The sequence below is a fragment of the Protopterus annectens genome, chromosome 7.part0 (assembly GCF_019279795.1).
Source record: "Protopterus annectens isolate FY-2018-M chromosome 7.part0, PAN1.0, whole genome shotgun sequence".
Taxonomy (NCBI): Eukaryota; Metazoa; Chordata; order Ceratodontiformes; family Protopteridae; genus Protopterus; species Protopterus annectens.
Window position 1 is genome coordinate 848,468,523 of NC_056739.1, and position 26,306 is coordinate 848,494,828.

Genomic DNA, 26,306 nt, shown 5'->3' on the forward strand with positions numbered 1-26,306 from the left:
GAGGACTACAGGGAACACACAGAACAGTGTTTCCAAGCAATGTGGACATACGCCATACTGTGCTGTTTAGGCCGACAGATTCAGGTCGTACTACAGTTCATACAGGAGTTTGATTCACCAGCAGTACCAATCAATGAGCATACATGTACTGCTTCATCCTCCAATGGCACACCCCAGTTAACACAAGGGGACTACATCGGACCGTATGCCATACCGCTTTTTCTGGCTAGCATTAGCATACACATCTTTTGCTGGGATCAAAGCTAGGACACATGACAGAAGCAATTTCCCAATAAGCTATCCCACATATACACACCTGTGACACATTCACCAACACATTCACCATCACACTCAGTCAACCTCACATAGCAATTATTGCAACAAGTACATGTGGATGTGTATTGGTTCATAGGCAGGTTATAGGCTATTGGCCCTAGGACCTATAGAAGCCTAGCCAGACGGTACCCTGTCCTTTGACACCCAAGTAATTTAGTTCCATGTGTCCCTATCAAGCAGAGCCACAGAGTTGATTCCCAGGGTGTAATTCCTATCTCACATCCAATCATCAAGACTATTCATGACGGGTGCTACTGAGGTGCTTTGTTTGCTATTGCTAGGTAGTTTGTTCAACAGTATGGGATGTCTCTGAGATAGGAATCTATCCCTCCAGCATGTTCTGTCTATTGTGGTGACAAGTTTTAGATCCCTAGAGTGTGTAGCTCGTAGGGATAGTGATCTGTTTACATGGAGCATGTACAACAGCTCTGGGTTTAGCTAGAGAAACAATTTTTACTTTTAAGGCAGGAAGTGGGGCATTTTTTGTGACTGTTTTTTGTGATCGATAGAATGAAAGTACTGGTTTATTAGGTTGCCTTATTCATGACACTGTTTTATAAGGCCATACATCATTTAAATAATACATTAAGACTTAAGTTTTTATTACCAATTATCTATGGATGTTGCATTATTATTTATTTGTTCTCGGGATTAGTACTTTTTAGCACTTTAATTGTTGATTTGAAAAGAAGAGCCATGTGGCCATGAATCATTATTTAAGGATTGTCATGGCTGCTATGTACCATTTGTTCTGAAGAAGCTCAGGAATGACCGAGTGAAAGCGCTCAACTTTAAGGATTTTACTTGTTTGGTGTAATAAAGTTGTTTTTAACCAATTATTGGTTACCAGCACTTTCATTGTTGGAATTCGGGTCCTGTGCTTCGTGGGCTGTTTTTTCTTCTTGTTTTTTTCATTTTGAGTATTTTGTGTTTTTTTTCGAGCCCTATGGCAGAAGGAACGGATTCCGAGAAAGTTCTTGACACACCGGGTGTTATGAAGGACAACTCTGACAATTCACCCGTAACCCGGGGTGAATTCAAACAAGTTTTGGCTCTTCTTTCAGAGTTAATGGACAGTATTCATGTTAGGAACACTGAAACCAATATGCCGTTGCCAGGCAATCAACAACAGCTACCGGAGGGTCAGAGGTCGTGTTCTACACATGTGATGCTGAATCCCTCAACTGCTATTGATGAGGAAGCACCGTTGTATCTTCTACAAGGGAATGTGCAATTTTCTACATCACCTACGAGGGCTGGAATGGACCGAGGAACACACAAGGTCTGAACGGACAACAATTTGAATGCTTTCAATTTTGACACTTGGACTAGCAAACACTTCAACTTCAACGAAGGTACTGTGAGTGATTTTAAAAGTAATGTGGACAACAATTTTAACAGGTTTAGAGATAAACTGTATGCATTCAAATCTAATCAACTCGAGATAGATTATCTTAAAGAATGTGTACACGTGAACCGGGTCCCTAAGGGGCTTCGAATTTTCAAGTTTCCAAATAATGTTCAACCAGGGACTATACTTTATGAACAACTGCGTGAGGTTTTTAACAAAACCGGGATTGAGGTTCTTAATTTAATGATTAGAGACTATGAGAACAAAGCGGACATTTTATTAAAAGACCTTAACACTTTAAATCAAAGGGTACTCAATGACAACATGTTCACCAGTGTAACAAAGAACTATGAAAATGTATTTTTGAAATTGATCAGTTTTGTGTTAAAGTGGTTTATAGAAAAATCAAAAAATTAGAGAGGGACCTACTTGAATACAAAGAAGGTAGAGCATATCCAGCCCCTAGACATGGGGCATGGTCTAACAAAGCTGACAATGTTTTTGTGGACAGGGTAAATGTATTTCATAACAACTACAATAATCAGGAGACTGAACAACAGGTCTTGAGATGAAGTGAAAAACTGGTTGAGAAGGAAAGGAAACATTCCTTCCAGGATTTTCAGCACCCGATGACGAGAGGGGGAGGGGGGAGATATCAAAGCAAGGGGTAGAATCACCCCCGAATTAATTTTACATGGCACTTCAATCGATTTTAGTGGCATTAATGACATGGGGAGTAAGCAATTAATTTTTAGAAAAGGTAATTTTACCATTTTTAATTTTACTGAGTTGACACTTACAGGTGAATATTTTGATCTTTTTTCCAGAGGGTTTCAATATGTCCCCTCTCAGCCTGGGACAATTGCCAACACTTTAATAGATTTAAAATTATTTATTAGACAGCTCAATTTAAATATTTTCTTTAAAGGACAGGCACACACTGGTTCTGGACTGACCAGGAAGAGTACATTTAACCCCCCACCCACTCATCTCTTAACGTTTTTGAAGAGTTAGCTGAAAGAGATATACAGGCATTTGAAAGTAGTAATAATAATGGTTACTCTGAAAACATAAGTGAAAAGGAAAAGGAATTGATAGAACTTTTAAATCAAGAGAAATGCAGAGTTATGAAACCAGATAAGGGGGGGGTGGGGTTGTGTTAATGTGCACAGTGGATTATGATACCCATTTATACAATGTGTTGCAAGACTCAGACCAATATAGAGTGGTATCTCGTAATGAGATTAATATTGCATACGCCAAGATAGGTTATTATTTATATGACCATCTGTTGCAAGGTACCATTGATGAATGATTGTACAATTATTTACATGTGAAAAAAAACAAAAGTCCTATAATTTTTGGAATTCCAAAGACTCATAAAGGTATTGATCCAATTAAATTCAGACTTATAGTATCAGGGGCAGGTAGCGTCACTGAACCCATAGCTAAGTATGTGGATTTTACTGTTAAAAACTTTGTAGCCTCCATTCCACATATTAATAAGGATTCTTGGGATTTTTTGAAGGGTATTGACCAAGGAAAATTTGACATTGACACGTTAATGGTCACTATTGACATTATAGAACTTTTTCCTAGCATTCCGCATTCGACCGGACTTGATTGGTTTGGTGAGGTTTTGACGACCAAATCCGGTCTTGACAGTAACACTATTAATTTAATTTTGGAATTTATGGAAACAATTTTGGATAATAATTTTATTTATTTCAATGGTGAATTTTACAAACAAATGAAGGGAGTAGCAATGGGAGCTCCCTGTGCCCCACTTTATGCTAATTGTGTTTTATACTATTGGGAGCAGAAATATGCGTTACAGACCCAATGGTCCGAATTTATAGTGTATTACACAAGATACCTTGATTACATCTATCTTTTATGGAGAGGTGCAAGGAAGAAGTTAGAAGAATTCTTAGTGTACATTAACAACAGTACTGAATTTTTGGGTTTTACACATACAATTGATCAGCATCAGCTTAATTATTTGGATGTTACATTATATAAAGACTATAAAAAACATTGTTTTCAATCCAAACTTTTTAGAAAAAGTACGTTTTCAAACTCCTATCTACATTTTGAAAGTGGACACCCTTTTTACCAGAAGAAGGGTATTGTAAAGGGGCAAATTATTAGGGCCTCGAGGATGACTAGTACTTATGATTTTTTTTAGGGGAGATTAAGATTATTGGGGCATTATTTGAAGAGAAGGGATACCCTAGGAAACTTATTGACAACATGATTGTGGAAGTTACAGAAAACAGAGATTTGAAATACTTTCCCCTGTTAGGGACTGGTCAAACGACTAACAATAATCTAGTGCTGAAAACAGCCGAATTTAAAAACAATTTTATACACACATTTTCTTCCACTTCATACAAAGTGGAACATATTATTTTAAAATATTGGCCAATTTTAACTTTAAAAGATGAAATCAGAAGGTACATCCCAACCTTCCCACAGTTTGTGAGGAAAAGAGATGTTAATTTGAAGGAGCTCCTGGAAAGGAGTTCTTCAATAAAACTGGGCACAGGTAGATTAAAAGTTGGTACATATAAGTGTGGAGCATGTCAGCAATGCAGTTTTATGATTAACCAAGGTGCGGTTTACATCTCTTCAAGGAAATGTGAGTTTAGATCTACCAACTATTTCAACTGTGGAACCAAAGTGGTGATTTATTTAGGAATATGTGTGACATGTAAAAGTTTTTATGTTGGCAAAAAGGAGAGACAACTCAGAAAAAGAGTTTATGAGCACATATATGATGTTTCCAAGAGTAAGGATAATAATGCTTTTTTAAAACATTCTCAGCTTTGCAAAAAAATGTAATTAAAATTGATGGTGTTGGAACAAGTGATCCCAGACCTCAGAGGGGGTAATTGGGAAGCTAGGTTGGAGTATCGAGAGCTGCTGTGGCAATTGAAACTTGATGCAGGGAGGGCTCCTGGTTTGAATGACAATATTAGCATCAGTAGTGTATTGAAACTAAGAGCGGTCCATTTATGAATTTACAATATTTTATTTATTAATACCATATTTATTATTCACAACCAAATATGATACAGTTATTGGTTATTATTAATTAAGGACACTATTTGGTAAGGGGTGGCTTGATATTTATAGGATTAATTTTCATATTATATTACTTAGCTAGAGAAACAATTTTTACTTTTAAGGCAGGAAAGGGGACTTTTTTTGTGATTGTTTTTTGTGATCGATTGAATGAAAGTACTGTTTTATTAGGTTGCCTTATTCATGACACTGTTTTATAAGGCCATACATCATTTAAATAATACATTAAGACTTAGGTTTTTATTACCAATTATCTATGGATGTTGCATTATTATTTATTTGTTCTCGTGATTAGTACTTTTTAGCACTTTAATTGTTAATTTGAGAAGAAGAGCCATGTGACTATGAATCATTATTTAAGGATTGTCATGACTGCTATGTACCATTTGTTCTGAAGAAGCTCCGGAATGACCGAGTGAAAGCACTCAACTTTAAGGATTTTACTTGTTTGGTGTAATAAAGTTGTTTTTAAACAATTATTGGTTACCAGCACTTTCATTGTTGGAATTTGGGTCCTGTGCTTCATGGGCTGTTTTTCTTCTTGTTTTTTTCACTTTGAGTATTTTTTACATATAGATATACATATAGGCACATATACAGTCCACCTGTCATGGTGGGAATATCAATTATGCAAAGTTTGGGAGGTATACAGTTATGTAATGATATTGCACAGTCTTGTGCGAAATGCATTGAAGGTGTTCTCAGCCCATGTGGTTTTAGCAGGCCTCACTGGCTGCGACACTGCAAACCTGACAAATCACACCCACAGTGTTTAACCACCACATGTCATATACCAGCAAACAGCCATTGTCTACAGTATTGTACAGAACACAGATGACATGGTTCAGAAGTTTGACATTTAATGCTTAGCTACATATATCACAGTTATGTCCCACTGCACACAGCTACACACTAATTTGTCCATGGCAGTAGTTATGTAGGGCATCTGTGCATAGATGTGTACTGCTGCCACATATTGATGTTTCAAGGTATGTAAAGTAGTCTTCAAATATATCTTCTACATGCCAGTAAATACATATCTGTTACATACTTTTCCTTTGTATGTGTTTGTAGTTTTCACTTTGTTGAATCTTTGGCTTTATTTTAGGTGTTTGTTGTTTTAAATATTTTTTTTTCCACTGGTGTGGGTGGGGGTGTGCAGCTCTCTCTCTCTCTCTCTCTGACTCTGTCTCTGTCACTGTGTGTGTGTCTCTCTCTCTCTCTCTCTCAGCATCTGCAATGTGATGATTGCATGTGAGGCCAGCAGGTACAGCCTGCTTTTATAGGTATCTGCACATGTGCATGTGATGGCCTCTGCACCAATTGGTGGCCACCATTTTGTAATTGCATGCAGCCTGCTGTGTGGTAATTGCAATACTCACTGTCATAGCAACCCAATGCTATAAATAGCTATGTTAGGTAGGCATAGCCCTTTCAGCTTTCCAAAGTGGGGCCCATTCTTGTTTGCTGTGGACACTGTTGTGTAAGTCAGAAGGTTGGTATACTTCTTATATGTGAAGCTAGGGGTGTAGCCAGGGATTAAAATGTTGTACTCAGACCTGAATGTTGCCACTTCCACTACACAGTTGTCAGTGTAGATTTGTAATCACACCTACAAAAACTAACGCAAGATACATGGGTTTATGTGGTTTCTTTTCTACTTATACATTTAACTGCCATACAAAAGTAGTTACTGAGATGTATTCATTTGGCACATGAACTGTTTGTGAACTGCTATACTGTGAATATTTATTTAGCCACTTTTGAACAGTTTCTGCTTTTTTAGTGTTGACATTAGCACAGGCTGCTCACGAAAACTGGACAAATTTCAGTACTAAGTATGCCTACCTACATCCTTGGTAGACCCTGAACACACAGGTTTATTGTACATTTGGGTAGGGGTGCAGAAGGACAGAGATCATTATGTATTAATGTGTGAACTTTATCTTGCTGAACTTAAAGGGTTGCTGTGTACCTGTTAGTTTACCAAGGCAAGTAGTCTGTCTGCGTAGCTCACAAATATGGACCTATCCAGATTGTAGCCAGAGGACAGCCTGTTATTCTTTGTCTGTGTACCACACCGGTCTTTTCAGCACTGGAACAATGGCATTGTCACAGTTGGTTGCTACCAGTACATGGCTACATCCCTTGGTATTTCACTGTTGTACTCCTACATAAGGGTATGCTTCTGGAACTCCTTCCAAAGCTATTTGCATAGTGTGTAACAGCAGAATAGCTGATATGCCTGTGTGTTTCTGCCTCTGCCAGGCCTCCCAAACACTCAGGTACATATTTGAACAGACTCAGGGAAAAGTAGGTAGAAGTGAGGTACACCTTTACAATATTAAAGACATTAAGTTGGGACTTTGAGAGAAACAGAACATATGGATTAATACACATTTCCTAAAGTACAAACGGTGTCCAACTCTTATTTATTGTTATTATTCATTAAGTGTAATTCACCACCTTTCTGACTAATGTCAGTAGCTTTCAGAGGGATTCAGAGTGACACAGCTAAAACCTGTCTCAAAATCAGGGACATGGCTGAAATGTAGTCACAGTTGCAAAGTATGGACTCTGCCCTAAACAGATATGCTAGTGTTTGTCCTACTATGATATTGTGTGGGGGTTGTTAAGTGCTGCTGTAACATTATTTCCTGCTAGTATGGCTGGTTCTCTTTTCACTGTCATGTAATGCATTTCCACAGGAACTGCTGGTAAGGATCCACAGAACAGGATTTGTGTTATGGCATTCCTATTTGTCCTTTACATTCACTCATTATGATGCATGATATATTGATTGCAGCACCAATTTGTTGTATGTTTACCATGGCTCAGTGGTACTTCATGCAGTCTAATGTGTCCAAGGTCTGGGGTTCGAGACTGACAGAGGTATTTTATTTTGCTGCTGAGCAGAACAAGGGCACAGAAATACCTAGTGACTAAGGCACTTTTAAGCAGTTGTAAGTGGGTTTGCGTGGGTTTGCGCAACGCTTAGCAATACTTAGCTAAGGGCACACAGGCACACACTCGCGCAAACCCGCTAACTACTGCTTAAAAGTGCTTACTCCCACTAACCCCCGCGCTCATTTCTTTGAAAGAAAAGAAAATGGGGAGATAGGAAAGTGGTGAAAAAGGGGCACAAAGAGGGAAAGACAGTAGGGAAAACAGCTCGGGATGTGCAGGATGGGTGTAGGGAAGGTCCATAGCTGCCTATTTCTTTAACAGCAACAGCTGTGCATATACTAATAATTTAGATGGAAATTTGAAACCTTCCACCCCTGGGAGAGGGGTGAGGACAACAAAGTATGTTGTACTGCCAATTAAATTTCAGTTTATGTGTCCAGCGGACATGTGTGCAAAATGGGCAGCTATGTATGGGGCATAATTTTTTTGTGGAGCAGATTGCCCATTTTTTTTCAGGTGAGAGTGGAATGTGAGGTAGGGAAATAGGTATATTTGGGGAGGTAGGTTGGGGAGGTAAACAGACAAGACAAACAAGACGCATACAGGGGTGGAATATGACACATGTGGTGGGTAAACACCATTGACAGGGAAGGGTGTTTGGAAATCGCAAGCCCATGAGCCCACAGATGGCAACAGTGGAACTGAGATCCCCACCCATGGGCAGTCACCACTGCACCTTCACAGCCTGGAGGGTGGCTGTGCTGGGGGCTGCATAGGAGGGGCAGGCTCACTCATGAGTCACGCCACTCTTGCCTCGAGCTGGTGTAGAGGATCAGCAGCTGAATACTCGATCTCCCTACGCACCACAGCCCGGACCGTTTGGAGGGTGATAGGTGGCCCTCCTCCGGCCACGCTTGCATGGGGGCAACGAGCCTCATCCCCTGCAGCGCTTCCACCCAAAGGTGGCACAGGACCAATGGAGGAGGGGGTCCCGAGCTGGGCACCAGACCTGCTGGAATATGGGTTAGTAATAGCCAACAGCATTCCAATTTAGTTGTAACAGCATACAGTAGTATTCCCATTAACTCAACACACCAGAGTTCCAACAGTTGAGCAGCAAGCATAACACATGCATATATAGAACAACAGTGGACATTCCAACAGCATGCAGGATTGATTGGTGTCAACAGGCCACCAAGACTGTGATATGTGAACAGGGAACATGCATCAAAGTAAATGCAGATATTTATAAACCAATAGGACATGTGTTCCAACAAATGTTATGAGATTAGACATACCCATAGAGGTGTGGAATTGCATTGTTTAGGCACATACAGTAGGGTGTAAAAGATACCTCCATTAACAACTTATATATACTTGTAGTTTACACTACATTCCTATTGACTGCAGTTATATATCCCCTACATGTATTATTACACTGGGCAATGTCTGTTAAATTGTAAAATGGGTTTTGCTAGTTGTTGATATACCTGACCTGTATCTGACATACAAACTGTCCTGGATGCAGATGTTACTGCTACATATTTATATATTTCATTTATATTTAAATATCTACATGTCTGCATGTGTTCAGGTGACATTATCAGGTATATGTTGACAGACCCTTACATTTCTAGCAGCACACTGACATTTCTGGGGAACTCAATAACAAGCTACTCATGTGCCAAATTAACCTGTACATGCCGGCCATGAACCAACAGTTGAGAACTGTATATATGCTTAACAGCTACTGGCACTCCCTTCATCCACTTTATATGGGCCTACCCATGTGTGGGTTGACTGCGCTTACTACAACAGTACTATTTCTATAATGCAAGGGTACAACAGCATATCGAAGAAAGTGACATGGACACACTCCAGGAATTATACCTTTATTTATTACATTACACACTTTTCTAGTGGGTCTCTCATTTATTTGATACATCAGTGCATGCAGAGGTCTTTTATTCAAGACATATTATACCTTTATTAATGGGTTACAACACCTTTTCATGCTGTCTCACTTCTTTTATATAACAGTACATGCAGAGAAGTTATTCAACACTCATTATACCTGTATTAATGGGTTACAACACTCTTTTTCAGGTTCTCTCAATTCTTTTATATGACAACACAAGCATAATAATTACTAACCTGCCAGGTGGCACAGCCTTGGCAGCCTATCTGCATAGGCTTGCTGATTCGCAGCACAGACACCTGCAGCTGTGAAGTAAATGAAGGGATATTGAGACATACCTATCCATAACATGGACTACTATAGCAATTCTTACATACTTCATTCCATGACTATATACTCAGTAGTGGGGCATTTTCCATTTGATGGGCCTCCTGTATCCACTGGTTCAGTCTGTCCTCCTTGCATCTCTTCAGGTCTGAAAAGTGGTGTCTGACCTGCTCATCAGTCCGAGGGACGCCTGTGGCACTGGTGAGATCATGTGCTAGAAGGTTCCAGGCTTCCGCTTTGTATTCAGTGCCCTGAAACTGGCCCTGCAGTAGTCTTGCATCATGATGATGGATGAGGAGCCAAACCATTACTTTTGACTCCTCAATGCCCCACCGTTGCACTCGAAAATGAGAGCCCTCTCCAACACCGACTGTACTGTCTGCAGATGGGAGCTACAACCAGTTATGGCAATTATTCCCACCTATGGAGCCTAAATATGCCTCGTTTCCCACACGTATTTGTGATTGGCCGGTTTTGAAAATTCTCAGCTAAGAACAAACCTGCTTAGCAATGGGTAAACTTCCATTGATATATATGAGTGTGTTGGAAATGCATCCATATTTAAATCTGTCATGGCATAGTGGTTTAGTACTGGGATTATGGTGCACAGTATCTTGGGTTCGAGGCATGCCATTGCTTTTTATTTTACTATTGGCCAGACTGGCTTGGAGGTGTGGCTGTGTTTAGCCGACTTTGCTCAACTTTGCTCAACTTTGCCCAACGTTGCTTGATGTTGCTGTACGTTTCTCTACATTGCTCTATGCTGCCCGACGTTGCCTGATGCTGCGCTAGTTAGCGTGGTGCGCAGCTCCGCGTGCAAACATGTTTTGTTTGCCCTAGTTGGCACGATGTACAGTTCCGCGCAAAACTATTGGGCTAGTTATAGCACTGCTAAGCTATGAGCTATTGTACTTAACTGTGCTTAATACTACTAAACTTCGCTTAGTACTGCTTCACATTGCTTAAAATACGTTACTTATGCATTTTTCAGTATGCATGACCATTCCACATGCTTATATATATATATATATATATATATATATATATATATATATATATATATATATGTTAAATATCGTTCACTACCACATAGGCCATTTCAATGCATTTTACTGTGATTTAAAAGGTAAATGTCAGGAATTCTATTTATGCACACATTTCTGACAGAAAATAGGTAGGGGAGTGGTGGGACTCGAACCGGGAATGCCTCCTCTTTGTGCGTGGGCTCTACCACTATGCTATTGCTATTTGGCTTAATTTGCATATAAATAGTTTATTATCCTCTTTGATGTCTACACTGCTAATTGTAGCTACGCAATGGGCAAACCCATGCAAACACATGCAAATACAGGCAGCTATATCGGGAATAATAAAAAAAGGTAACCTTTACATTTTAAACTTGTACAGGGATTTAGAATGTAGTGGAGTGTAGTGTTGGGTATGTGGACATTTGAGCGTACTCACTCATTTCAGTTGACATTTGCAGTTTAGGCACTTGCAGAGGTGTGGATATTTGGACTGCTCGGCAGTCTGACACGCCCCCTGCACTCGTGCATGCTCCATGTAAGCCTTACAGTTGAGTCAGCGTGCACTCATGAATATGCATGATGCGCTGACATCAGACCCTTACACTGCAGTGTCCGTGTAAGACTTAGTTAGTCTTACATGGAGGATTAGTGAATCCCGGCCCAAGTCTATAATAGTGAGATTTCTTTCCTCACAAGACAAGGACTTAGTGCTAAAATCAGCTTGGACTAATTCCCCTATCAAGATGGGTGAAAAAGTTATTTGTTTGGACAATGACTACACCTCTAAAGTTATATCCGGATGAAAAGATTGTGTTCCTCTAATTATGTCCTTGAAAAAAGCGAATATTAAAGCTCAAATTCTTTTTCCTGCAAGAATAAAAATCACCTTGTCAGAAGGAGTGAAGATCTTTGATTCCCTACAAGAAGCAGTAGAATTTATCCAAAAGAAGAAAATACTATTAGACATAAAAGAAATGGAATGGTCATCCCAGAGTTTGAAGAGACAGGCAACAAAAAAATGGATGGTCTGTGAAGGAAGGAGCAAACAAAACTAAGAAGCTAAAGGACAAATTCCTTCTAATTTTAAATGCTTTGTTTTATGAATCATAATATATTTGATTCTGGAAAATCTCTATACTATAAGGTAATGTGAATCATCTTTATTATTAACTTTCTCTGTTCCTTTCTATATCTATTTCTTCTAATTACATATAGTACTGAGTATTTAAATAACATTTTTTCTTTCTTTCTCTCTCTCTCTCTCTCTCTCTCTCTCTCTTCCTTCCTATTCTTTTTTTGTTACTAATGTTCCTTTTCTCTATTTTCCCCATTTTAAGTACTGTAAATGCTTTTCCATTTTAAATAATTACAAATAATATATGTCTTCTAATTCTTCCGCAATAGTATAATTTGACTTAATACGAAAGTGCATTTTTTCTAGTGGGTCAGTGGGGGGGGGACAATATGTTTCTGATTAGTGTTTCTAACTAGATGTTTTAGACTCTTTGTTAGATACATATAAACATTACTACAATACATTAATGGTGTTTTATAGATAGCTAAATATGCGTTTTATATTTGTGTATGTATATATGTATATATATATATATATATATATATATATATATATATATATATATATATATATATATATATATATATATATACCAGGTTCTTTCTAAATAGCTGTTTTTATATGAAAGGGTTAATTTTTTCATGAAGTTGATGTTTTGTGAGGAAACTTGTGGTCTGTGTGACTGTTCTCATTGTGGAGATTCATGACATGTACTGACAAGGCAGCTCAAGTTTTTTTTTTCTTTCTGTGAACTCTAAAAGCTTCAAGGCTTGAATTTCCTGCCAAAAATGCTTTCTTCCTCACTAGAGACAACCTCTGTTGTGCACAAGGCTATTTAGATACTTTTTAACAAGTTTATAAAGCTGCAGCTTGAAGAAACAACAGTGATGACATAATTTGACCTTTTGAACTTGGTAAATGGTTGTATTTAGAATTCTTTTCTCTTGAAATTCAGTTATCCTTCACTTAGATACTTTAAATGGTAAATGATTAATTCTGATGGAAGTGTTTGACTCTTTTGAAAATACCAATGTTCTTTTATAGATGCATACATTCTGCAGATTCACTGACAACATTAGTAACTAAATGACATCAAGTGAACTAGGAGCTGCATTAGAAAACTCATTATGCATATTAACATCGGACTTACGTTACATAACTAAGCCTTTAGTAACTAAACAGAGGGTCATGAGCCTTTTTTGTTGTTAATACATATGAGTAATATGTGTATAAGTATAAAATATAACAGTTATGTTGTAATAAGTGTTTATATATATATATATATATATATGTATATATATATATATATATATATATATATATATATATATATATATATATATATATATATATTCAACAAAATCCTTACATGAAAAATATTAGATAGATGACTGACAAAATGATTAAATCATCTGATGTTTCTTGAAAAGTCTTGGAAATATTGACAATCTTCTCAACCTTCAGCTTCTAATGTTTATACATATTATGATTTGATGTCTATTTCCTGCATATCTACTTATTAGAGGTGCTATTATCATATGTGACATATTCATATAGCTTCAATTATATTGAACAATCTCATTCTGATGTATATTTCACGGATTCATATTTCTTTAATTTCTTTCATAATGCTTTTCTTTTTTTGTTTTCATACTATATTCTAAACAGAGATGGATAATTTGTGTTTTTTGGTGTTGGAGAGGTGGTGGAGGGATGGTTTATTTAAGTTTTTAACTAAACCAGTTTATGTTTCATGTATGTGTTTTTAAATAGTTTGGGGTTTATGAAAGTAATGCTTAATACACGTTATGCATCCATGATATGTAAGTCTTCAGTAGATTTAAAGTCAACATGGAAGAAAGGTCTTTCAGTAAGTAACAACATGCACATTATAATCAATGGCTTATAAATGTTTATCATTAAATATTAATAGTTTGAGCAATAATGTCAAAAGAGCTGGTTTGCTTATATATGTCAAGATGCATAAAGCCAGATAATCTTTTTACAGGAAACCCATCAATTAAAAAGATCTACAAAAATACTCATTTAATGGCTATACCATTCTGGCTAATTCATGTTTTAAGACTAAGAGAAGAGACACTCTTATTCTATGGAAAAATACTTATACTATGCCAAGAATTATAGATACAATTTCAGATAAAGATCAGGTGCTAAGCATGGTTATTTTGGAAATCAATAGGAAGTATTATACTTTGATTAATACATACTGGATTCCAGGACTAAGTACTAAATATGTTAAAAAATATCTGGACCTGATTACTTTAAATGCAAAAGGGGAAATTATAGCAACAAATAATTTAATGGTCTATTATCAGGCAATGATGCTTCTAAAAATGGTAAAATAAAATTAACATCTCAAGCCAAGAAGTTAAATTACTTTACAAACCAGATGAACCTTAAGGATATACGTGGTCTAAGAGAACATTATTCCTTAGTCTATACTCACTATTCATATGGGTTTGGTGCACAAATAAACATTGATAAGGTCTTTGCATCAAATAATATATACTCTAAAATGAGAGATGTATCTACAATGACTTGTCCACTTTCAGACCATAATGCTATAAACTTTACATTACCTATGCATACAGATGATTTAAGATTTCCACAGATAATTCCTGCTTACATAACTAAGTTAAAAGACTTTAGGGAATGGATAATGAAAGAAATAGACAGGTTTATGGAACCAACTGATACTGGTGAAGTGACTTATGCTATACTATGGGACACCTTTAAAGTTTATATATATGGTAGAATAAAATCTTGGTACCTTAAAAAAAGGAGAGCTTGGGACAAAGAAGTTTTAGACTTACAACAAAAAATAGACAAGATAAAAATGGATGCAAAACCAAATAACAAAGTAGCACATAATGAAATTACTAAGTTAAATCAAAAATACTTAGAGGTTCTGAACCATAAGGTAGCCATAAACCTGGAAAAATTGAAATTGCAATGTTATGCTGCAAATCCCAAATATCTACATAAAATAGCGGTAAGATTCCAAAAATAAATAATCAAAATTGTATTAATGAGATTAAATATAAAAGTGATGGCTCAATTAAGAGTACATCTAACTTAAGGGGCATATTAGAAGTATTCAAAAACTACTATAAAGATATAAATAATAACATACCACTTTTGGAGACTGATAATGTAATAAATATTTTTATTCAAGAAAATATAACTACTAAGGTGTCAGTCCAACACCTTGCAAATAACACTAACAAAAGTGAAAGAGCAAATAAAAAATTTAAAAGATAATAAAGCTCCAGGACTGGATGGAATAATTCCTGAACTATATAAGATTTTTCCTGAATATATAATAAAGAAAATGATGAGTGCCTTTACTATAGTTAAGCAAACTGTATAACACCCCTATCATGGAAATATTCAATTATCTTCCCCATTTTAAAACAAGGTAAGCACCCCAAATCTTGTAATTCATATAGGCCAGTTTCATTACTAAACACTGATTATAAAATTTCCATGACAATATTAGCTAATAGGATGAAGGAAATATTACCTAATCTAATGGATAATGATCAGACAGGGTTCATTCTTCATGGAAAAGTGCAAGATAACATTATTAAATTACTATCATTAATAGACATAGCATGCAAATACAAAAAGCAACTATTATCAGCCAAGGCATAGAAAAGGCTTTTGATTCTATTAGTTGGTCTTATCTACAAATAATCCTGATTGGTTTTGAATTCTCCTTAGATTTTGTCAATTTATAAATGAAAATTTATAGTGGGACACAAACTTATGTGAAAATCGGACCATGTCTATCCTCACCACTAGAAATCCTCAAGGGAACTAGACAAGGTTGGCTTTTGTCCCCATTGTTGTTTGCTCTTTCAATGGAACCTTTTGCTACATATATCAGAAACAAGCAAAATATAAAAGGCTTTCAAGTTAAAAAGGACTATTGTCCTAAGATAAAATTATTTGCTGATGATATATTGTTAACGTTGGGTAATATTGATGGTTCTTTGCATGATGTTATAAATACCTTAAACAAGTTTGAAAGAATTTCAGGGCTTAAATTTAATCATAATAAATCCAAAACATTACTAATTAACAAAAAGATCAACATAAACCTAAGGGAGAATAGCCTGTTTAATTGGAAGAATGATGTATTAGAATATTTGGGTGTCAGTATAAAGAGTACATGGAACGGGTCTGTTAAACTAAACTACTAATTTAATAACCACCATTAGTGAGCTAATCAAAAGATGGAATAAAATGTTCTTCACAATGGAGGATATGCTCTCTTTAATTAAAATGATAATTTTACCTAAAATTTTGTTTTATATACATTCATTGATACTACCCCCTCCCAAAAACTTATTAAAAATTTAGATTCCATGCTACTTAAATTTTTATGGTTCCCCTTAAACCCTAGGATTGGATATAAATGGCACATTAGTGCTTCGAACAGTAATGGAATAGCATTCCCTAGCTTAGATCTTTATTCCAAATCAGTTATAATTAATATAATATTACATTGGATCACATCTACCTATATATCTGGCTGGGAAATAATATATGAAATTCATATAACTGATGTCAGAATTATAAAAAATCAATTTAAGGAACAATATGGAATAAGTAGAGTTCATTGGCTTTTACATGAATTGTGTTTAATAAGAAGTTTGATCATTTTTCTTATGGCATTAATCAAATATTTAATAACTTTAAAATATAATTGATTGTAATTACAACATTAAACAATTCCTATTTTTTTATATTCCCTAGAGCATAGTCCCCTGATTGTCTAGACTCTTTCAACTTCAATGTAATGCAAAAATTAAAAGAAAATTACTCGATATTCTGGCATCAATTTATTGAAAATAAGGGTATTAAACCACTAAACTCTTTTTTATATAGTTTTGATAACAGTCAAGACAGTTGTATGTTTATGCACTCATTACGGCAGTTTATAGAAAACAAAATGAGAGTATCAAGCAACCTAGATACTGAATCTATGCCTAGTTTGATCCAGCTTTTTATTACATGTCTTGAAAAGACAGATGATCAAAAATTAAGTATCTCATATATCTATAAGATACTAAGAGAAGACACTCTAAAGTTTGACTTAGATTTTTGGAATTACTATGTAAAGATTAATGGAAAACAAATATCTGATGAATCAAAAAAATCTTATTGAAATCTATGTATGGTACCTCTTCTTCATTAAATTGGAGATTGTATACATGGAAATTTATGAATAGAAGTTTCTATACTCCACATAAAATAAATTTTATACTCAAAAACAGTGAAAGTAAATGTAGAGGCCAACTGGGTTCACATGTTCATTGAATGTAGAACTGTTGTTCAGTACTGGGAAGACTTCAAATAGTTTGTAAATGCTTTATGATCTGACAACTGTCATATTTCTAACTCATTAATCCTATTCAAAGTTCCTATACCTAATGTAATACCTAAATCACAGATTCAGTTACTCTGGTCAATTCTTGCAATTTCCAGAAAAGTTATTACTTTGAACTGGAAAAGTAAACAAGATTTGATGTTTAAAGATTTTATTAATTTAGCAAAAGTTGTTTGTAAAAAAGAAATGCAAACCATTTGTTATAGAACTCGTATCATTACTCATAAAAAATAGCATGGCAAAAATTGGAAAACCTTTTGAATAAATACTAATAACTACTCATGGATAAAATGATTGTTTATCATGGATGAATGTTAATATTGTAAATAATTTTATTATTGTTTTATTGTATTTGTTATATGTACATTTGCATATGTTTATAATGAAAACAAAATAAAAATGTTTTTGAAAAAAAAAAAGAAATGTGCACTGCATTCCATTTATTACAAACATTACTATGACTATTTGGTGTTTGTGTAAATCTTACCTTACCTATTTAGCCTAACAGTATATGTTACATTGGTGCAGTTCTCTTCAATAAACTGCACTACTTTTTTTATTTTACAGCAAAATATTATTTAACAGAAAAAAAAAACAGAAACACTTTCCAGCCATACTGCTGACAGGCTCACTTGATTGGTGAGGTATATATGACAGATGACCTAAACATATCAAAGAATATGTAGATACTTAACTATTAGCACAGAGCCTCTATAACTGTTGACTGACAGATTGCAATTTTTGCATATTTGTTTAATCCCTGTTCATAGTAAACCCTGCTTCCTATTGTCCCATTCATTCCTCGTGACCCCTGGTGTCATATTACATATTACAGGATAAGAAGGAAAACAGATATAGTGTTCATACACATCATATAATGAGAGTTAGAAGTTTATCTGCATAGTTCCAAGGTTATGTCAGAAAAGTATTTTACAATGGCAGCTGCTTTGGACCAAGTGAGAATCTACATTTCTTCATGCCATCATTTTCAACTGTACCTGGGAGGCTTCACCTCCCCAAAGACACTAATGCAAGTGGTATACTCTTAGGACTTCAAACATTCTACCAAAGAAAATATACATGGCTGGGATTAAGAAAGGTTTACCACAAGACAGAAGTCTCAACTCAGCCATTTCCCCCTTGCGGTGATCCTACCAATTCACAGAGAACCCTACTACTGAGATTTCAGACTTGAAGGAACCCGAATGCAAATGACAGTCTTGCTGGTAGAGTGGATAATGCTAATTAGTCATATGCTGTCCTCCAGAAATGCCAAGTAACTCCTGATTTATACTGAATGATTCAGAGAATCACACAACAGTGTAAAAACTTCACTGTTGGAGTAAAAAGTGAATGTCAACTATTCATTTCTATGGAAGCACTTACAGTGCAGGGAATTTCCATGAAGATGTGAGAATGGGACATGGGTGTGCATATCTGCAGGGGCATGAACGTGTGTGTGCATGTGTGTGTGTGTGTGTGTGTGTGTGTGTGTGTGTGTGTGTGTGTGTGTGTGTGTGTGTGTGTGTGCATATGCGTGTCCACACATGTACGTGTGTGTGTGTGTGTGTGTGTGTGTGTGTGTGTGTGTGTGTGTGTGTGTGTGTGTGTGTGTGGTTATATATCTTGTCCTGAGTAATCACATTAGGAGACTTAGGTTGACTGAGTGTAGGTGTGTGTGAGACTCATTGGATGTAGGGGTGCTTGTTTGTTGATGGATGTGTTTGTGTAAGCACATGCATGCATGTGTAGGGGGGGTGCATTTGCTAACTTATACACGGGAGAACACTAACACCATCAGGTCTGACAGCACTAGTGTTAGCATACAGTTCAGAGACATGCTAATGAGCTGATAATGACATCTTTCTCTTTGTAGCCATGGCTGTTTCAATCATATTTTTTCAACCTCACAAAGTCAATTGTCATACAGATCAACACACAGGAAAAAGTGCTATCACTGCACGAAATTTCGATACTCAGGCTCATTCCACAAGAATGACACTTTGCAGAAGGAAGATAAATTAAATTAATAAAAAAAAATTAAATTAAACTAAAATAAATAAAAATAAATAAAAAAATAACATACAAAAAAGTAAATAAAGTAAAACAAATTTGAAAGCTCTATTTACATCAGAAACACAACAAATACAACAGCAGGAATAGACTCAGTAGAAATATAAGAATATGCAAAAAACAGTACTATAATAAATAAGAGAGGCACACATGTAAACTTACTACCACCAATATATGCCATAAACTTATAGTTCACAGTTTTCCTAGTGCAGATGGAGATGTATGAAGTGAACTGTTCATAGAGGTTATGTAAACAACAATGACATATTGCACATAAATAATGTTTTACCCATGTAGCACATTAGGCTATGGGTTTGCTATTCAGCAGTTTGATAGCATGTGGGAAGAAGCTATTAACAGAATCTGAATGTCCCGCATCTAATACTTCTGAAGTGCTTCCTTGTTAGCAGGAGTTTGAACAGTCCATAAGCTGGATGGTGTCTATCTCTCAATAGGTTTTGGACTCTGCCATAGCATCTTCTTGAATATATGTCCTGTAGTGATTGAAGGTTGAAGCCAATGATTTTTGTGGCCTGTTTAACAATCTTATCCAGTGACTTCCAATCAGCTTGAGAGAAATTTCTGTACCAGACAATGATGTTTTTTGTCAGTACACTTTCAATCATGAGTGGGAAATGTTGGGGAGGTTAGCTCTACGAAGTCTCCTAAGGAAATGAAAATGTTGTTGGGCTCTCTTTATAAGGTAGGAAGTGTTTGGGCCCAACTTAGGTCTTACAAGATATGTACTCCTAAGAATTTGGTACTATTTACACTCTTAATTACAGCACCATTGATGATGACAGGGGTGTATGTGGCTTTTTCTTCTTCCTAAAATTGATGATGATTTCCTTGGTTTTCCCAAAATTTAGTGCTAAGTTGTTATCAGTGCACCAATGAACGAGTTGGTTCACTTCCTCCCAGTAGGCCTCCACATCTTCCTTCTTGATAAGGCCAATTACTGTGGTGTCATCGGCAAATCTGATGATTCTGTTTGACTGATGCATAACTGTGCAGTCGTGTGTTAGAACTGTGAAAAGAAGTGGACTGAGTCCGCAACATTGTGGGACACCTATGTTTAGGGTGATGCTGTTTGAGCGATGTTTTCCAGCTCAAACTATTTGTGGCCTTTCAGTTAGGAAGTTGAGAATCCAGTTAAATATTTTGTTTTCTATGCCCAGTTTACTCAGTTTAGACAGCAGTTGTGGAATAACTGTGTTGAAAGCGGAGCTAAGTCTATGAATAGCATGCATATGTAACAGTCCTTATTTTCCAGGTGATCCAAGGTGTAATGAAGTGTTAAGTCTATGGCATCTGCAGTAGAATGATTTGGCCTGTGTACAAATTGTAAAGGATTAAATGCAGCAGGCAGGATGTTATATGATCCTTGACCATTTTTTTGAAACACTTCATCACTACTGAGGTAAGTGCAATAGGCCAGTAGTCATTTAATGATGATAGAGATGATTTCTTGGACAGAGGGATGATGTCGGTGGTCTTAAAGCATTTGGGCACTTTTTCCTGGCTGAGAGATATATTGAAAATGTCCATGAAGTCTGGTGCCAGCTGATCAGAACAGTTTTTAAGAAACTTCCCCGGGAACCTATCCTGACCAGATGCTTTGCCCGGAAGAACCCTACATAGGTTCTTGCATACTTCTTCCAGGTTGAGGCATAGCAATGTGACATCTTCATTTGTGGTAACTGATGGTAATTGACCTACATGTAATAAATTACCATGAGAGAATAAAACATTTTGTACTCAGACCCCTCTCTAACTCTCCATATAGTTAGTGTTTTTTTTTTCAGGCATCTCAGGAATTGGTGCTATGAAATCTTTGATGTCTGACCTTTAAGTATATGTAATACTCTAATTCCCTTCAATTACATGTTTCCCCTTTACACTTTCTCTTCCTGTCTCATGTCCTCCCAGATTTTTTTTTTTTTTACCAAGTTGGGCATTTCTGTTTCATATTTTAGCCCTGATCTGCTAATAAAATTCCTGTCAGGTGGTATCATAAGTAATTCAGAGTAGAAAATGAACAAATATGACTTTGTTTACTTTAAATGCTTTACTCTGGTGCCTGTTTGAAATTATGAGGAACATAACTGCAATCCTCAGAATAGGAGAACTGTAAGTACACAGAAGGATATATATTAAGTTTTGGGATTATGTACTGAGGAGTACCCTCTCCTTCTCTGAGGTACAGGAATCTAAGATTTTAACAGAGATAAGAAGCAGTGATTTGGGAGTGAAACCCTCCCACCTCAATATTTTGTTACCACAATAATAGCAAGTTTCAAAATGGGCTTTTTTGTGCAGAGAAGTTTATTTTTAGAGTGGATTTTATATTTTGTACTGATGGTAGAAAGCAGCATTACTCATGGACATGACACTCTTCAGAGTCAGTGCCAGTATCTTAGTCTAGCTCGACAAATTCCCAAGTCTTTTAGAAGCTGACAATCAGCTAACATTTAGTTCTCCCCAGATACCCCCACAACACACAAATACCAAAAATAGATACTTTTCTGCCTCAGCCTAACCTCAGGAGTTACTACCAACTGTGGTGAAATAACTATACAAGTTGCAGTGCAGTTAACTATTCTGCAGGATACCACAACCTTAAATTAAACACAATAGCTTTTAACAATAATGAATCAATAAACAAAACTGAAAGTCAGATAGAAAACGGCAGTAATGGACCTAATCCTATATTATAATTCAGCATGACTGAATTATAAAACTAAGAAACAAACAATCCTCCATACATTACAAAAATAATTAAAAAAAAACAGTTTCTACTATGGAACCTTCAACTTCAGAATCCAAAATGCCAAAAACTAATGCCCAAAACAAAGAAATGAAGGGAAAAGGTTATCTGCAAGTATTTTCTGCAGGGTAAACACTGCTTTCACCCCCAATGTGGGTTGCAAGCCCTTAACACACCCCAAACATACAGTATGTATACAGACTCCACAGTTGCAGCATCGTGAGGGAAAGGAGAAATTTTACAAAAGAAGGGAATCACTTGCAAAGTCCACTTAGAAGTCATAGTCACAGTGATTTCCGATGGGAAACGGTCAGCATTACACTCCTGGGCATCTTGTGCTTTGGGAAGTTGACACTCAAAGCATTTTACCTTGGTCAGCTGTAAATATACCAAAAGTTGCCTGACTCCTTCAAGTAAATACAATAAAAATTACCTCAAAACAACAGTAGAAAATCACCTGTAAGACAGACCATTCATAAGGGATTTACAGAAATTAAGTAAATCCCTAGGGAGTATTTAGAGAGCTCCCTACTACTAACTGTGCCATGCTGTTTGTTGCTTTGAAGCTAACTAGTGATACAGAGATACGCAAGAGCAACGTGCAGCAAAAGCTCACTAGAGACTCCTTTACCTGTCTCCAATTAGTGCAAATGGAACAATTGCTCTAGTATTCCCCCTACAAACCCACTCAATGCAATTGAGCAGACACACACACACACACACACACACACACACACACACACACACGCACACACACATGCACACGCACGCACATGCACGCACACACACACGCACACACACACACACACACACACACACACACACACACACACACACACACACACACACACACACACACTCCAACAGATGCACTTAGATACCTGGACAGTCACACACACACACTGTCCAACAGGTGCGCACAGATAGCCGGACAGTCACACAGACAAATTTTTGACAGATACATATAATCACACAGACTCCCAGACAGTCTCACACAGAGACACATACAGCCTCTCAGTATTTACCTGGTGCAGTTTTTCCTGTCCTGCTGCTGCTATAGGCTATGAGTGAATGCTGTGAATAGACTCTCCTATTCTAGTTTCACTGGACAGGAGTAGTTTGTTGAGTCTCACTTAGGGTCTTGTACAGGCTATTGACCTTTCTTTTCAGGTGGTTTTTGGTAAAAGAAAAAGTGATTTCTCTTTTTCTGATGGGATTCAAGAAATTAAATCCAGAGAGGAATATAATGGAACAGATACAGTTTTTTTCCCTCAGAATTCTGATTCAGACTCACTGTAGAGCATGTTACCTGAATCTCCTTATCAGTAATTCTCTTTCTCCGAGACTATTTCCAGAATGTGCAAACGTAATCTCAGTCCCCCAGAAAATACTATCAGCTGTTACAGAATTAATTTTCAGAACTTCTGGTTCTGTCCGGTTTGGAGGAAGTATGTGTCACAGCCTGCGATTTTCCTGATACTCAGCCTGCTGCCTCTACAAAGGCAAATAGAATGTATAAAGTTCCTCATTCTTTTAAGTTTTTATACACTCTTATCAAACATAAACCAGCAGCTATATCTTTAGTCAATCCAGCTGCTGCCAAACATTTTAACTGTAATCCTTCCTCTTTTGACAAGGACTGTAAAACAAGTTTGGAGAAAAAGTGTTTGTTTCTGCAACCTTAGCTTTTAGAATTTTGAATTGTCAGACTCATATGTTAAAGTTTATTATGACTAAATGTAAAAATACAAGAAATGTTTTATCTGCAGTTTCTCCTTGTGAGGAAAAATCTGCTTTGTGTGGTTTGGGTTCTTTTATTTTTCATGTCACTAGTCATTTAAAGTGCGTTTATGACTGTTGATACCACATCCTGTGAGGTTGCTGCTGGTACTGTGTTGAGGAGGTTTGCCTGGCTTCATTCTCAGAATCTCCTAGAGAATGTAAAATGAGCTTTTGAATTTACTTTTGGATAGAGATTTTGGTTCCACTGCTGCAAAGGTTATCAAAAATGTAATGGGAAGATTAAGCTAATATACAGGAAATTTCTCAGATTTTTTTTTATCTCTTCTCTAAATTTTCCAAGGGTTACTTTGCTGCTTTGCCCAACTGTGGGAAATAAACCAAAACAGTCTTAGCAATATGCTGATAAGCAGATATTAAAAAGCAATGGTGGAGGGATTCACTAAAAGAAAGCAGGAACCCCCCACAGCAAAGGACAGTCAGAAAAGTCAGAATGAGTATGTAAGAGGCCTTGTCACCCCTCCCACCCTGGCAGTCTCTTATCCCTTTCAGAAAGTCATATTCTCTATTTCTCTCTCTTTGGCAACAGGCTATTTCAGGCAAATGGCTTGTGAGACTAATTCAGTGGGAAGAGATCCCTCCTCTAAAGGAAAATATTCCACATCCCCAAACCAAGCTCCTCTGTTCCCTCCTGTCTTACAGCACACACTTTAATGGGAAGTGGGGGCGGTGGTAATACAAATAGTTCATTTTTCCCAGTGGGCAAGAGGTTTTCATTCAAGAATGTTTCTGATGCCAAAAAGAAAGAAAATGCCTGGAGATCAGTTATGGACCTGTTTCTTAAACCAGTTTGTGATAGTCCCCAAGTTCAAGATCCCTTCACAACACAACCTCTTACTCCTTCCCCATTTGTGATTTTTCAGCAACCTTAGATTTAAAAGATGCTTATCATCACATTCCTTTCTATTAAGGTTTCAGATGTTTCTTAAGGTTTTGTGTGTCTGGATCACCTTATCCATTTTCTCCCTTACCCTTTGAGCTAGCCACTTCACCAAGTGTGTTCACAAAGTGTCTAGCTCCAGTTATAGCATATTGCAGGCCACAGGGCATCCTCATTTTTCCATATTTAGATGACTTGCTTATCTATGCAGACTCATTTTCAAAGTGTCAGAACTCTCTCTCTTTAGTGACAGATCTCATATGCAGGCTGAGATTCCAAGACAACCTCAGTCCAAAGAGCTTTTTGTCCATAGGAAAAAAATATCTATATTTAGATCTATTCCACATTTTTCCCTTGATCCCTCTTGTGTTACACATACAGCTACTATAGACTTGGAGTTAACAACATCTTCTGTGACTGCTGGGGTCCCCTTAATAGGCAAAGGAGGGAATACCTCAGGATTCTGAGTCTCATGGCATCTATGATTCTCATAATACGTCTGACAAGATTCCACATGAGAAAGATATAATGGTATCTGAAGCCTCTTTGGTCCCAGCACCAACAACTGTTACCTTTCCAGATTACAGTTCTGTGATGTGTGAGAAGAGAAAAACCTTGGTGGAGACATCATGTACCCTGAATCCAGGTCTCTCCATCTCCCCTCCTTCTTCAAACCAGTCAGTCACCACAGTTACCTTGCACTTTGCTAGAGCATCAGTGTTAAAGGGGATAAAAGTGCAAGGTATCTGGGACAACAAAGACAGACACAAACACCTAAATATAAAAAAGATGTTTGTCCTTATCAAGGCATTCAACTGTCTAAATCACCTTCGGTCACCGGGACCACTTCAAGTTGTTCCGGACAATACCACAGTGATGTTGTACATAAAGAAGCAAGAGAGAGCCAAGTCATATCCCCTATGCAGCTTAGACATGTTATCATGGAATATAGCTTTACAGCAGAATCTCACTCTACTCCCTACATCCTATCAGAGGAATATTGATGTGGCAGATAAGCTGGGCAGGACAAAGGCAGACCTTCATGAATAGAAACTAGATCAGGGGGTCTTCCAAGATCTGATCCATTTGTGGGAAATTTCTCAAGCAGGCCTTTTTGCCTTCCCAATGAACAATCATCTGGCAAAATTCTGCTCCCGGACTTCATGCAAGAAGGCCTGGAAGACAGATGCCTTTCCCTTTCATTGAACAAGAATATTTCTGCGTGCTTTTCTACCCTTTCCACTGATATTCATGGTAGTTCTGAAGATTCAGAAGGAATCCCCCAAGATCATTATGGTGACTCCCTTCTGGACCAAACAACAGTGGTTCTCCCTTTTTTGG